The sequence below is a fragment of the Chlorocebus sabaeus genome, chromosome 5 (assembly GCF_047675955.1).
Source record: "Chlorocebus sabaeus isolate Y175 chromosome 5, mChlSab1.0.hap1, whole genome shotgun sequence".
Taxonomy (NCBI): Eukaryota; Metazoa; Chordata; class Mammalia; order Primates; family Cercopithecidae; genus Chlorocebus; species Chlorocebus sabaeus.
Window position 1 is genome coordinate 45,308,546 of NC_132908.1, and position 16,071 is coordinate 45,324,616.

The 16,071-nt window shown below is 43.3% G+C and overlaps 1 non-coding gene across 1 annotated transcript; it reads right to left on the bottom strand.

Moving 5' to 3' along the window:
* Nucleotides 1–13,079: 13,079 nt before the first annotated feature.
* On the bottom strand, nt 13,080–13,183 carry LOC119627777 (small nucleolar RNA U13). The gene has a single exon (XR_005244009.1). It is a non-coding gene; the product is annotated as a small nucleolar RNA U13 (small nucleolar RNA).
* Between the last annotated feature and the right edge of the window lie 2,888 nt (nt 13,184–16,071).

A 16,071-nucleotide genomic window follows, 5' to 3' on the forward strand; every position in this document is an offset into this window, starting at 1 on the left:
TATATATATATATATATATATATATATATTTTTTTTTTTTTTTTTTTTTTGAGACGGAGTTTCATTCTTGTTGCCCAGGCTGGAGTGCAATGGCGCATTATCAGCTCACTAGAACCTCCACCTCCCGGGTTCAAGCGATTCTCCCACCTCAACCTCCCAAGTAGCTGGGATTACAGGCACCTGCCACCACACCTGGCTAATTTTTGTATTTTTAGTAGAGACGGGGTTTCACCATGTTGGCCAGGCTGGTCTCACACTCCTGACCTCAGGTAATCCCAAAGTGCTGGGATTACAAGCGTGAGCTACCACGCCCGGCCAACATTTATCTTTTTAATAAAGCCCCCAATCTTTTCTTTGTTCTGCAGGCAAACCAGAAACCATCCAGTCTATGTGTATGCCCTGAACTACAATTCTTGCTTCCCAAAATAAAAAGTTAATTTTAGAGATTTGTCTCTACATTTTATTTTGACTTTGACATAGTTAAAGCAGTGTCTGCCAGATTTCTCCAGTAAAGTTATGTTTTCTCCTTTCTGCACTGTATACTTTGGAAGTGGGTCTCTGAGAACAGCCCCCATACAAGGAGATTTAAGCTTCACCCACTGTAAAGACAAATAGCTATTTATCTAATTTGGAATTTTTTCCGTATGGACAATTTGTTGCTCAAATAGTTTTTTACTTTTGTTTTCATGAAATCAGTATTTCCAGTTGTTCAGTGCAAGCGTTGGTCTAATACAAGCTAGTTTGCTGTGACTATAGAAACAGAAGTCTGCTGCATTTGTTCTTTTTTTTTTTTTTTTTTTGAGATGGAGTCCAGGCTGGAGTGCAGTGGTGCCATCTCAGCTTGCTGCAAGCTCCGCCTCCTGGGTTCATACCAGTCTCCTGCCTCAGCCTCCCGAGTAGCTGGGACTACAGGTGCCCACCAACACGCCTGGCTAATTTTCTGTATTTTCAGTAGAGACAGCGTCTCACCGTGTTAGCCAGGATGATCTCAATCTCCTGACCTCGTGATCCACCTGCCTCGGCCTCCCAAAGTGCTGGGATTACAGGTGTGAGCCACTGTGCCCGGCCGCATTTATTCTTAAGACATATATATGTTTAGAGAAAGCTAGTAAAAGCAATTATCTCTGGCATCTGTGGAAAATGAGATTGTATGTGTCTGTGTGTGTGTGTGGTAGATTTTCATTTTCTGTAGTTGTATATATTTGCATATTTTATAACAAGCACATATTTTATTTTACAATCAGTAAAACAATGATGGTTTATCAATTTTATAAAAATAACAGAACAAAACAGAGTCTTTACTTCTTAGGGGAGAGAAAAAAATCTCTTTACCCATCTTAGGTTTTCCAACTGGGGCCCTGTAAATTAGATCGACAAAAGGCAGATGAACAAGACAGAAACAAACAGAAGTTTATTAATGTAGGCACTGCACATACCCGCGGGAGAACCCAGTGATGAGTAACTCCAAGGGGTGGTTACAATGTGGGGTTATAGAGCATCTTAACAAAAAGAAAATAAAGTTTTGGAAAGTGACAAGACAAAGGAAAAGGATTTTGAGCTTCTAGTAAAATGTGCACAGGCAAATACATGGGAAAAACTATTGGAGGATAAGGGCTAGTTAGTGAGGTTTACTATGTTGATTCCTCTGGTGCCCTGTGGGCTAAGAGTCTAGCAAATAGAGGGAGGGCAGAGAGCTTTTTTGATCTTTTTCTTTTTTTTTTTTGAGGCAGAATCTTACTCTGTCACCCAGGCTGGTGTGCAGTGGTGTGATCTCAGCTCACTGCAACCTCTGCCACTGGGGTGACGTGATTCTCATGCCTCAGCCTCCCCAGCATCTGGGACTACATGCGTGCACCACCACGTCTGGCTAAGTTTTGTATTTTTTTTTTTTTTTTTTTTCAGTAGAGACCAGGTTTCGCCATGTTGGCCAGGCTGGTCTTGAACTCCTGACCTCAAGTGATCCGCCTGCCTCGGTCTCCCAAAGTGCTGGGATTACAGGTGTGAGTCATCATGCCCAGCCAGAGACCTTTTCTTTTATCTGCTTCTTCTCAGTCATCTTGAGCTCAAAATCATCTTTATGATGAAGTGGCATATTTTAGGGTGACATATTCTGCTACCCTTCAGCTCCCATGATCTAGGACTGTGTCTCTCAGTGAAGGGAAAAAATGAAGTTCACTGTTCAGATTATTTAGCTCAGAGTTACATATTTTTCCCATAAACTCCGCTATTTGGATGGTTGGGGCACAAGGAACTGTGCTCTCGGGTCAGTGTGCATAGTACCCTAGTACCCAAAACTCTGGGGTCTGGAGTTCGGATTCTGCATCTATCACTTACGACTGGCTGAGTAACCTTGACCAACGTACTTACCTTTTTGTGCCTCTGTTTATCTGCTTCTGGGGTTATTGTGAGGAATAAATGAGATAATGAATGTAAAACATTTTGCATAGTACCTCTGCCACAAAGTGCTCATTTCATGTTAACGATGATTATCATTAGGAATCAAACGTAGGCTTAGAGGGGAGTCAGTCCTGAGCTTGATGGTCCTAGACCCTTCTCTGGACTGAATCCCCCCTTTGGAGCCCTGCTTGCTTTCATGGGTTGTTCAGATCTGATTTTCTCTATAAATTTGGTTGCTAAGAAAGAGTGCAATTTTCCATATTGACTAAGCATTTAAAAATATGTATGTAAAATCACGGAGTTAGGAACAAGTCCAAGCCCTGGGGGTTTGCTTTTCACCCTTTGTTCTTTAACAGTGATTTTTTTTTCTTTTTAAAATCAAATAAACAAGCCAGCCAACACTCTTCAGTCTCACCACGATCTCTCACAGTCTAGAATAAGGTCTGGTCCCCCAAGGGCCTGGAGCTGAGCCCAGTACCTGGAGGGTGTCAGGCTGTGGTGATGGAGGATCTGACACCAGCAGGTGCTGGGACAGGTGAGGCCCATGTGTGGATGAACATAAGGCATCAGGGGACCCATTGAACGCTACATTTGTGGTGGAAAAGCACTGAACGGCCTCTGCAACGTGATTAGCTGATTAGTTCACTGGGAGCTTGTTTTGTTCCTATTATGGAGACTAATCATGTGTTGTTTGAATGTGTTAGATGTTCCAGCTCCAATAAAGACATGAGTGACCATGAATAAATAAAATGTATTTGCATTTCTAAGTAGTGGGTTGGAATTTTATAATTTTCTATTTCCCCAGCAGCATCTCATTATCCTGAAGCATCTCCTGCCCTGTTTGCTAGATTCTAGACACAGGGTTTCATCCAAAAGAACAAATTTTCAGGCTGCAAAATGAAAAGACTGAATGTTGTCAACAAACCTGGGCTTTCATGGCCTCGATCTATAATGACTGTGGACAAATTGGTTGTATTCCAGGCATTGTGTTGAGTTTTCTTTTTCCTTTTTTATTTTTTTTGAGATGGAGTTTCGCTCTTGTCACCCAGGCTGGAGTGCAGTGGTGTGATCTTGGCTCACTGCAGCCTTAGCCTGCTGGGTTCAAGTGATTCTCCTGCCTTAGCCTCCTGAGTAGCTGGGATTACAGGCATGCACCACCATGCCTGGCTAATTTTTTTATTTTTAGTAGAGACAGGGTTTCACCCTGTTGGCCAGGCTGGTCTCAAACTCCTGACCTCAGGTGATCTACCCACCTCAGCCTCCCAAAGTGCTGGGATTACAGGCATGAGTCACCACACCTGACCTGTGTTGAGTTTTAGACACATGACCTCATTTCCTCCTCCCCTCAGATCTGGCCAGTGACGGTGGCTCACCCAGCACTTTGGGAGGCCGAGGCGGGTAGATCACCTGAGGTCAGGAGTTTGAGACCAGCCTAACCAACATTGGGAAACCCCGTCTCTACTAAAAATACAAAAATTAGCCGGGTGTGGTGGCAGGTGCCTGTAATCCCAGCTACTCAGGAGGCCAAGGCAGAAGAATCCGTTAAACCTGGGAGGCAGAAGCTGCAGTGAGCCATGATTTGCACTCCAGTCTGGGTGACAGAGTGAGACCCTATCTCAAAAAAGAAAAACAAAAAAAATCTACAAGGCCATCATTATTTTGCACTAGTCCTTGGCCTGCTTGCTCAGTGATTATATCTTGCCTTAAAATTTATTTGCCTAATTGCTGTCCCCTCCAGAACATATAAGTTTGGCTTCCCTATTATGTGCTTAAAGTAGAAGCACAAATCATCAACATCTGTCTCTTACATAGGAGAGTTGCTTTTGAACCAAAAGACTGCTTTTTGGACATGAGCATTATGTTAGCCTACACATGGCTCCTGACTGCATCTCTGCTTGTTCCTGCCCTGAGTTGTTTTATTCACCTTTCTAACACTGTGTTATAGATCAATAGGTTTGTATGCCTGCTGTGCAGTAATAGACTCATTACGCTGAGACAACAGGGTTTGCAGCAGAGAAAGAGTTTAATGATCATACGGCACTGAACGAGGAGAAGGGAGGAGACCCTCAAATCCATCTCCTGAGAATTTCTGTGCTGGGTTTTTCCTAAGGGGATCACGGAGGTGAGGGATTGGAATACTGGGATCATTGATTGGCCGAGGTAAGGTGGATGAAATCATCAGAATGTGGAAATAGCATTCTTTGGTGAGTCAGCTTCTTGTGGGGTCCTTCAGACCCCTGAGTCAGTTTCACCAGCGTGCAGGACCTGAAGGGATCTCTTGAAAGGAAAACTTAACATTTCATAATGTTCAAGTTGTTACCTATAGAGCAGTTAAGGTGATCAATAATCCTGTGACAGGGTCTATGGGATTTTAGGACAATAGGCACCAAACGACCCTGAGGAAGCAGTTCAGAGAGCAGTTGACTTGGTGATGAACGCTGAGTGCAGCAAACTGGGTTTGTTTTCCGTTCTCTTCATGCTGTCTTCTCTGATTTTTTTTTTTTTTTTTTTGAGATGGAGTTTCACTCTTGTTGCCCAGGCTGGAGTGCAATGGCATGATCTCGGCTCACTGCAACCTCTGCCTCCTGAGTTCAAGCAGTTCTTCTGCCTCAGCCTCCTGAGTAGCTGGGATTACAGGTGCCCACCACCATGCCCAGCCAGCTTTTTGTATTTTTAGTAGGGATGGGGTTTCACCATGTTAGCCAGGCTGTTCTCGAACTCCCGACCTCAGATGATCCACCCGCCTTGACCTCCCAAAGTGTTGGGATTACAGGCAAGAACCACTGTGCCCAGCTGCCTGATTAATTTTATAAAGTTTATAAGGACACCAGTTCGGTGTCCAACAATTCAATTCAATTCTGACACTATCTACCTGGAGTTAGCATCAGATTCCACAAGTTATGGGCTCAGTACCACAAGGATGTCCTCACTTCGGAAGCCAATCACAAGTCCTATACTCCTGAAAGTTCCCATGACCCCCTTCTCAGGTTTGATGGTTCAGCAGCTCAGGAGAGCCCTTTATTTACAATTACTGATTTGTTATAAAGGATACAACTCAGCAACAACCAGATGGAAGAGATGAATAGGGCAAGATATAGGGGAATTGGGTGTGGAGCCTCTGTGTCCAACACCTGGATGTGTCCACCACTCCCAAAGCTCTCTGAACCCCGTTGTTTAGGGGTTTCTTATGGAGGTTCCATTACACAGGCAAGATTGATTAAATTGTTGGTCGCTGGTGATAAAACCGTATCTCTAGCCCCTGTCTCCTCTCTGGAGTTCAGGAAGTGGGGCTGAAAGTGCCACAACTCTAACCATGCTTAGGTCTTTCTGGAGACGAGCCCTCAATCCAAAGCTAGCTAAGAGCCCCCACCACCAGTCACCTCACTAGCATACAAAAGACACTTGCTACTGTGGTCCTGGCTACTGGGGAGGCTGAGATGGGAGGATGCCTTGAGCCCAGAAGTTTGAGGCCAGCCTGGGCAACATAGGGAGACCCCATCTCAAAACAAAAAAAAGACACTTATCACTCCAAAGATTCCAAGGGTTTTAGGAGCTGCGTGCCAAGAACCAGGGACAAAGGCCAAATCTTTATTCTTTATTTTATCGCAGTTAAGTTCCCCCAGTCAGCCAGGAAAGGCAGCAGAGGCTCTGAGGATGAGGTGCCATGGGCAGCTTAGGTCCTTGATCCCAGCTGCTTTGTCTTCTGTTAACTTTTTCTTTTTAATGAATAACGACTTCTTATGTTGCCCAGGCAGGTCTCAAACTCCTGGCCTTAGGTAATCCTCCTGCCTCAGCCTCGAAAGTGTTGGGATTACAGACGTGAGCCACTGCGCCTAGCTGATGTTTTTTTATTTGTGTCAGGCTTTCAGTGTCTCAGAAATGTCCCCTGCCTATTGGTCAGCACAAATGTGAGAGGTTATTTCTCCAATTGCAGCAAACACAAACTGGGGGTAGGGGGATTCCATTTTGGTGGGAATCAGGCAGCAGGAAGATTCTAGGACTAGAGTTTGGCTTCTGTAACTTGGGTTGGGACCAGAAGCAGGCACAGGGAGTAGGTGATTGAAATACAAGATACAAATGGACTAGGGGAACAGGTACTTCTGTCCTTTATCTTTAGTTAAAATATTGCCCCAATATTTCTTATTTTATTACTTATTTTTATTGATTATTATTTTTGAGATGGAGTCTCTCTCTGTCACCCAGGCTGGAGTGCAGTGACACAATCTCAGTTCACTGCAACCTCCGCCTCCCAGTTTCAAGCGATTCTCCTGTCTCAGCCTTCCAAGTAGCTGGGATTACAGGCGCCCACCACCACACCTGGCTGATTTTTGTATTTTCAGTAGAGATGGGGTTTCATCACATTGGTCAGGCTGGTCTCGAACTCCTGACCTCAGGTGATCCACCCATCTTGGCCTCCCAAACTGTTGGGATTACAGGTGTGAGCCACTGTGCCCAGCCTCTTCCCAATATTTCTTAAGGGATTTTTTGGTTTTCTTTTGAGGTAAGGCCTTGCTCTGTCATCCAGGCTGAAGCAGTGGTGTGATCATAGCCCACTGCAGCCTCTGCATCCTCAGCTCAAACTATTCTCCCACCTCAGCCTCCCAGGTAGCTGGGACTACAGTCACACACCCCCACACCCAGCTAATTTTTGTATTTTTGATAGAGATGGGGTCTCACCATGTTGCCAACGCTGGTCTTGAACTCCTGGGCTCAAGCGATCCTTCCATCTTGGCCTCCCAAAGTGCTGGGATTACAGGCATGAATCTTTCCCCAATATTTCCTTAGTCTAAGAGCAAGACCTACTTTCCTCATAATAAAGGCAAGTGGATGTGTCATCTTGGGTATTTATGCTCACAGATAGTAAGTTGGTGTAAACACGAGGAGTTTAGTTCTATTACAGACATCTCTTGCTTAACACATGGATCAAGCACTACTTTCCAATCAAAACTATCTGAACAGGCAGAAACTGAAGAAATTCTGAGTGTCTAATGAACCAGTGTGAGCAGACTGACTGGCTTGCAGGGCAAAATTAATCAGTTTGGAACATTGCTTATTGGACAAAATCTTAGCAGAAAACTCTCCCACTACTTCAGTTCAATCACTAGATAGCATTTTCTCTAGTAAATAATACTGGTCATTCACGTGGGCTTATAACCATCCTATAGAACATACTGTGTTAACATTCCCTTTTTAGGACTTGATAATTTTTAAAGACTCAGCTTCTTCAATAAAAGGCTGAGATTAGATTATGGGTTTTCCTTTTTCTTCTTCTTCTTCTTCTTTTTTTTTTTTTAAACAGGTGTGCACCATCATACCTGGCTAGTTTTTTATTTTTTGTAGAGACAGGCTCTCACTATGTTGCCCAGGGTGGTCTTGAACTCCTGGGCTCAAGCTGTCCTCCCACCTCAGCCTCCTGAGTAGTTGAGGCTATAGGTGCACACCACCACACCGGCTAAATAATTTTTTTTTTTTTTTTTTTTTTTGTGGATACTGGGTCTCACTCTGTCGCCCAGACTGGAGCACAGTGGTACAACCACAGCTCACTGCAGCCTTGACCTCTCAGGCTTAAGCGATCCTCCTACCTCAGCCTCCTGAGTAGCTGGGACCACAGGCATGCACCACCATCCCTGGCTAAATTATATTTTATTTATTTATTTATTTATTTATTTATTTATTTATTTATTTAGTAGAGATGGGGTCTCGCTCTGTTGCCAGGGCTGGTTCCAAATTCCTGGGCTCAACTGATCTTCCTTTCCTGGCCTCCTAAAGTGCTAGGATGACAGCTGTGAGTCACTGTGCCCAGCTGGATTTTCCTTCTCAGCTCCTCGTTTCATGGTCACCCTTTTAGGTGGGAGTTTTCCCCACATGCTGGCCTCCTTCTCTGTTCCTACGGAAATTCCAGATCTTTGAGAACATCCTTGCTTCCTCACCACAAGTAGTTTCAGGCTTTTGTTGCTTGTCTTACTTGTGAGAATCCCACCCCACCTCATCAGGGAAGCTCTAAATTTTGCACATGGGGGTGTGTGTTATGTTATGTTTACCACCTTTGTAGGATGACCCCACAGAGACCACTCTGTTTTATATCATTGAGAGGCCAAGAGTTTCATCAAGCCCTTTCCCATCATCCTTCAAGTAAGAGCTTTTCATTTTGCTTCCTTTCCTCTTCTCTTTCACATACAACGTACTGTGGTATATGTCACATCAAACTAAGGTGTATGTTCAGGTACAAGGCTCTGCAATGATTCTGTAACATCAACTATTAAACACCAATGGCCTAACTTTTTGGGCCCTTGAATTAATTTCCCTACTTTACTCAATATATTTAAAATGGCTTCCAAACTCATGCAATGGTGTGACCTAGAACATGACATTTTCTGCTAGAGCTCTACACTTTTCCATGATAAAACTACCTTATTTAAATGTCCCATAAAGGAACGCTTCAAATACATGTGCATATCACTACAAATATTGTGAAATAAAGCCCATCTTACAGAAGTGAAAATAAACAAATAAGAAAACTTCCTTGACCTCATATTCCTTTCTACCTCTCATTTCTTTGTTTTCCTTTACATCTCAAAAGAGATGTCTATACTATGCTCATCGAGTCCTCCCATTCTCTCTTAAATATTCTCCAGCACAGTGTTTGCCTCTACCTGTTCACCAGAACTGCTCCAAGGTTACCAGGGACCCTCCTGTGGCCACACTGAATGACCACTCTCAGCTCTTGTCTCACTTTGCCTTCAGGAGCATTTGACAGTTGACTCCCCTCTTTCTTGCAAAGCTTTTCTTCACTCAGCTTCCAGAACCCCGTACTCTTGAGGTTTTCCTCCTGTCTCTCTTGCTGCCTCTTCTCAGTCTCCTTTGCTTATTCCTCCTCAAAGCCCTAAGTCTTAAACTTTGGGGTGCCCCAGGTCTCAGTCTTTGGGATGTTTCTCTTCTCTGTCTCCACTCCCTTGGTGATCTCAATTAACTTGCTTTAAAAAAAAAATAAGGTCTTGCTTTGTTGCTCATGCTGGAGTGTAGCGTCATAATAATAGCTCATTGCAGCCTCAAACTCCTGGGCTTGGGCAGGCACAGTGGCTCACGCCTGTAATCCCAGGGCTTTGGGAGGCCAAGGCGGGCAGATCACCTGAGGTCAGGAGTTCGAGACCAGCTTGGCTAACATGGTGAAACCCTGTCTCTACTGAAAATACAAAACTTAGACGGGTGTGGTGGTACATGCCTATAATCCCAGCTACTTGGGAGGCTGAGGCAGGAGTATCACTTGAACCTGGGAGGTGTACGTTTCAGTGAGCCGAGATCGCGCCACTGCACTCCAGCCTGGGAGAAAGAGGGAGAGTTTGTCTAAACAAAAACAAAAAAACAAAACACTCGCACACAAAACAAAACAAAACAAAACAAAAAACCTCCTGTGCTCAAGCAATTCTCTTGCTTCAGCCTCCCAGGTAGCTGGGACTACAAATGCACACCACTGTGCCTGGCTGATTTTTCTTAAAGTTTTTCTTTGTAGAGGTGGGGTCTTCTATGTTGCCCAGGCTGCTCTCAAATTCCTGGCCTGAAGCAATCCTCCCATCTTGGCCTCCCAAATGCTGGGATTACAGGTGTGATCCCTGAGCCTGTTCTCAATTAATTTCAGGACTTTAAATACCAACAATATGCCAATTACCCTTAGATTTATACCTTCAACTCAGACCTGTCCCTTGATCTCCAGACATATCTGAACTTCTGATCAATAATCCTAAGTTGGATATTCAGCTGATACCTCAGCATTAACAAGCACCCAAAGGAGACTCTTGATCTTCTTCGCCAAACCTGTTTCTCATTCAGCCTTCCTCTGAATAATGACAGTCAGCATTTACACAGTGCTTACTCCACGCTTTGCACTGTTCTAAGTGCTTTATGATAGTAACACATTCAAAACTCATGACAACTTTCTGAGGTGGCTGTTATTACTATCTCCATGTCGTAGGTTAGGAAACTGAGGCATCAAAAGGTTAAATGACAAGAAATTAAGGATACAGGCATCATGTGACAAAATCCCTTTAGAATGAGGGTGGAAATGCTGTGGTGACTTTTTTTTTTAGATGGTCTCTCTCTCTTGTTCAGGCTGGGTGCAGTGGCACCATCTCAGCTCACTGCAGCCTCAACCTCCCTGGCTCAAGGGATCTTCCCACCTCCGCTTCCCAAGTAGCTGGAACTACAGGTGTGCACCACCACGCCCGGGTAATTTTTGTATTTTTTTGTAGAGATGGGGTTTCACTATGTTGCCCAGGTTGGTCTCAAAGTCCTGGGCTCAACTGATCCACCTACCTTGACTTCCCAAAGTGCTGGGATTACAGGCGTGAGCCACTGCGCCCGGCCACTGTGTGTCTTATTTGTTGCTGTAACCCCAGGTTCTAGTGGCTGGCACACAGTAGGTGATTAGTAAGTGGTTACTGATCAATAAATGAATGAATCATTGTATACATTTAAAGTTACATAGGAACTATTACAATCATAAGGCATCCAGTATGCTGGAACACTTTGGCCCAGGGTGAACCACGTGGCTTTCCAGGGCAGGCCACGGGTATACAGCCAGCAGTAAATGAAGAGGCTGGCTTCTCTTGATAGTGACCCATGATCACTGGGCATCTGGATACACTGTTCCTTCCCACCCCTCTCCCTGTTTTGGGCCCTTAGGGATGGCTCAGGTTGCCCAGGCAGTTATTATGACATCTGTAGTGCTGCTGTGCCTGCCCCACTTTTTCAGCAGCACAATAATAACTGGTTTTTTTGTGTTTTCTTTTTTCTTTTTTTTTTTTGGTCACTGACAGTATGCCTGAAACTCTGCTAAGTGCTCCATATGGCTTAACTGAATTCTCTTATTAACCCTAAGTGATAGACCCCCGCCCTGCCACCCTTTTTCTTGGAACAGAGTCTCACTCTGTCCTCCAGGCTGGAGTGCAGTGGCATAATCTCAGCTCACTGCAGCCTCCACCTCCTGGGTTCAAGGGATTCTCATGCCTCAGCCTCCCGAGTAGCTAGGATTACAGGCATAAGCCACCGTGCTCGGCTAATTTTTGTATTTTTAGTAGAGACAGGACTCTACTTTTGTATTTTTAGTAGAGACAAGGTTTCACCCTGTTGGCCAGGCTGGTCTCAAACTCCTGACTTCAAGCGATCCATCTGCCTTGGCCTTCCAAAGTGCTGGGATCACAGGTGTGAGCCACCATGCCTGGCAGTGATAGGCCCTTTTATTAACACCATTTTTCAGTTGAAGAAACGGAGGCTGAGATGCGTTAAGTAACTTGTCCAAGATCACACAGCTGAGTAGCAGATTATAAAGGACTTAGTCCATCCCGAGGCTGTCACTGACTGGTGAAGCCAAACTATTTCTCGTGATCTGAGTGGACAGAAAGGGAGGAAAGTGTGCTGGGGAGGTCTGCTCCCACATTCGCATCTCAACATCAGGAACCCAGTGATAATTCTAGCCCCAGTGATGGAAGATGCTGCTGCTCTACAACTGCAGTCTCCAGGTTCCATTTGCTTTTCTGTACTGACCAAATTGGCATTTCTTTTTGAGTAGGCACTGGGGATTTTTTTTCAGAGTTCTTGAACTTCTTAGACTCCCAGGGTTGGGTAATCACTTTGGGTTGGTAGTTTAGAGGACACTGGAAACTTAGTGGGATTTGCATACAGTCAGGTGTGTGTGCTTTGGGTAACACCATTAACAGGTAGCTCAAATGACCTCTCTAGCTCATTCCATCCTTTCCTTCCTAAAAGTCTGCCCACTGCACTGCAAGGTTAGCCACTGCCAGGAATGCTCACTGGGCAATTATCATGTTTACCATTTTTACACATTTCAACCTCGTTTGCAACCGGCCACTAAGCAGCCATTGTGGTTTAAACAACAATCCTCTTTGGACACAGACATAGGAATCAAAGCCTTTCACACCAAATGCTGAGAAAGTCTGTGATTTTGTTAACTAAGAAGGCACTGTTTTCTGTTTTCCATGTCTATGATTTTCACATTCCTGAGCACTGGCCAAGGGGGTTGTCCAAAATCACGTCAAACAGCATGACCATTGTTTACCTTTTTCTCCTTGGCAGTTTCAGCACTGACTCGCTCTTTTTGTTTTGCTTTGTTTAGAACAAGTAACAGGCAGTAAAGGAGCAAAATAGCAGGTCCCAATAGGGGTGACAAAATAATACCTTTTTCAGAGTTGAAAACAAGTGCTCAAACAGAACTTTTACATGAGTAGTCATAGCAGCACTATTCACAGTGGCCAAAAGGTGAAAACAACTCAAATGTCCATTAACACATAAGCAGATAAATTGTGGTATATACACACAATGGGATATTATCCTGTCATAAAAAGAAATGATGTACTGATACAGGCTACAAAATTTGTGAACCTTGAAAACATTATGCTAAGTGAAAAAAAAAATGGGCCAGACACAAAAGGCCAATATAGTATGATTCTATGTAAAATATCCAGACTAGGCAAATCCATAGAGACAGAAAGCAGATGAATGGTTGCCGGAGCTTAGGGAAGGTGGAATGGGGAGTGACTGCTTAATGTGTACAGGGTTTCCTTCTGAGGTAGTGAAAATGTTCTAGAACTAGATGGTAGTAATGGTTGCACAATATTATAAATGTACTGTCACTGATGGTAAATTTTGTTATGTGTATTTTCTGTGTGTGTCAGACAGGTAATGTGTTGATGTTGTAACAAGGCTTGAGGGAGTCACATCTCACACATGCATGTGAAAACCCAACGATCATGCTTATAAACTCCAAAAGGATCATGTTACGTGGATCTTATCACACTTAAAAAACTTTCCTAGTAAAAAAGAGAAAAAAAAATGTTTTCAGAGATCTTTGGGCATTAACTCAAATTAATAGTTATCCGAAACTCCCAAAACAGAAAATTAACCAATGAAGACATTGGTTACACAGGAGTATATATTTGTCAGAACTCCTTGAATTGTACTTAAGATCTCTCTTTCACTCTATGTACATTTTACCTCACCAAAAATTTGGCCAATGAAAAGAACAGAAAATGCAACTATACTACGTGCAAAAATAACCTGTGAAGAGGTGGTATTATGTTACCTACAATATTGAATTATACAGCTTCTGGGAATCCAGGTAGTCATAGACAATGCTTTGTGGAGCTCTGGGAAGCCTATCGTAAAGTTATTTAAATTACCACTGAATTCTAAAAGGAATTGCAACGTGGAGTTGCAATCAGGTTAGACGTTCAGTGTCCCAGAGGTCACGGCATGTTCCTGTTGCAGCTGCACCCAGATGTTCACAGTGGTGGAGACCTTGCTTCCCAGTAACACCAAGTCTGAATGTAATTTCACTTAATGTTCTTTGGCTATAGAGCAGTCAATAATGAGTAGTATCCACTGCAAATAAAATTATTTACAATTGTCACATGGGGCTAGCTCATCCATCACTATATCCCTACTTCACCAGTGCATAATATATAAAATCACATTATATCTGACAAATGAATCAACAAAACATTTTTCTCCTATTTACATTAGAAGCATCCAGTAAAACCATTCCCAAACAAAAATTTAACATTTAACCAACATTTAACAACTTCACCAAATATGTCTTTATTTACTGAAATCTCGATACATAGAATTACAGTATCATAACTCTATTATGTAAGCCCAGTTTCACATGAATTAGATTCTACAGTTCTTAAAAGTCTCATTGAAATTAGAGGGTGATTGTGAAATCTTTTAGTTCCAAAGAAACTTCATCTAGTTTTAGTCTTTGTTCCTTGCTGATACCAGATAGAAATAGGGTTATATGAATACCTTTTAAAATAGCGTAAGTCGGCCAGGCACGGTGGCTCATGCCTGTAATCCTAGCACTTTGGGAGGCCAAGGCAGGTGGATCACCTGAGGTCACAAGTTTGAGACCAGACTGGTCAACATGGTGAAACCCGTCTCTACTAAAAATACAAAAAGTTGCCAGGCGTGATGGCGCACGCCTGTAATCCCAGCTACTCAGGAGGCTGAGGCAGAAGAATTGCTTGAATCTGAGAGGCGGAGGTTGCAGTAAGCCGAGACCATGCCACTGTACTCCAGCCTGGGTGACAGAGCAAGACTCTGCCTCAATAAATAAATAAATAACATAACATAAAAATAAAATGGCCTAAGTCTAACAGTCCCCCCAAAAAAGAAAAAAAAATTAGGGGCTGGGAGGGCTGGCTCACGTGTAATCCCAGCACTTTGGAAGGCTGAGGGGGCAAAGGTCACTTGAGCCTGGGAGTTTGATACCAGCCTGGCCAAGACCCCATTTCTACAAAAAATACAAAAATTAGCCAGGTGTGGTGGTGTGTGCCTGTGGTCCCAGCTACTTGGGAGGCTGATGTGAAGAATCACTTGAGCCTAGGAGGTCCAGGCTGCAGTGAGCTGTGCCAACGCCACTGCACTCTAGCCTGGGTGACAGAGCGAGACCCTGTCTCAAAAAATAAATAAATAAAAATACATAAAATAAATAAAATTACAAACTGTAGGTAAAACAAAAGCTGATAATGAAACTTAAAAACACTTCTGAGCTCTGCAGTGAACAATGTTTATATTGTCATAATATAAATCCTGTTTATTAAATTTCAACTTTAAGAATCTATAGTTAGGCCGGGCGCAGTGGCTCACACCTGTAATCCCAGCACTTTGGGAGGCCGAGGCAGGCGGATCACCTGAAGACAGGATTTCAAGACCAGCCTGGCCAACATGGTGAAACCCCGTCTCTACTAAAAATACAAAAATTAGCCAAGCATGGGGGCATGTGCTTGTAATCCCAGTTACTTGGGAGGCTGAAGCAGGAGAATCTCTTGAATTTCGAGGTTTAGTGAGCCAATATCATGCCACCACACTCTAGCCTGGGTGACAGAGTGAGACCCCGTCTCAAAAAAAAAAAAAAAAAAAAAAAAAAGGGGAAAGAAAAAAATCTATACTTAGACAACATATAGATGTAATTTTGATTATAGGACAGAAAATAAGTGCTATTCACTTTGTCAATCTAAAATTAAATTTCAAATTATAGAAGTTGAAAAGTAAAAGGGAGAAGAACTCAAAGTGCGTGACAGGCTGATAGTCCCATCTCATGAAACAGGAACCAAGAGACACTACATAATTAATAGAATTAGAAGTAAAACTGTTAGCATATGACCAAAGTTACTGAAGCAGACACACTACGTAACCAATATTTATTCCCCTTTACTTCCTTGTAACAGGACCCTAGTTTTGTTCAGGACATCAATATGGTGTAATGATGATATGTAAAGGATCATTCAGAAACCAGTGAATCTTAACCCTGGCCGCACATTGCAACCACCCAGAAGAGATTATAATTTAATTGGTCTAGGGCAAGACACTACTGACATTTTGAACAGAATAATTCTGTGTTGTTGGGGGCCGTTCTGTGTGTTGTAGGGTGTTTTACACCATGCTGGCTTCTATCCACTTAGTGGTGGGAGCACCTCGCCCCAGTTACAAGAATCAAGACTGTACACAGACATTGCCAACTTGCCCTTGGTTGAGAACCACTGAACCTAGGATAAGACCATGTTCAGAGATGTACACTTAAAATATCCTTAGGCGATTCTAATATGTAACCAGGGTTGAGAACTATTGATATAAGCCAATTAGTCAATCCAGTTTCTTGTA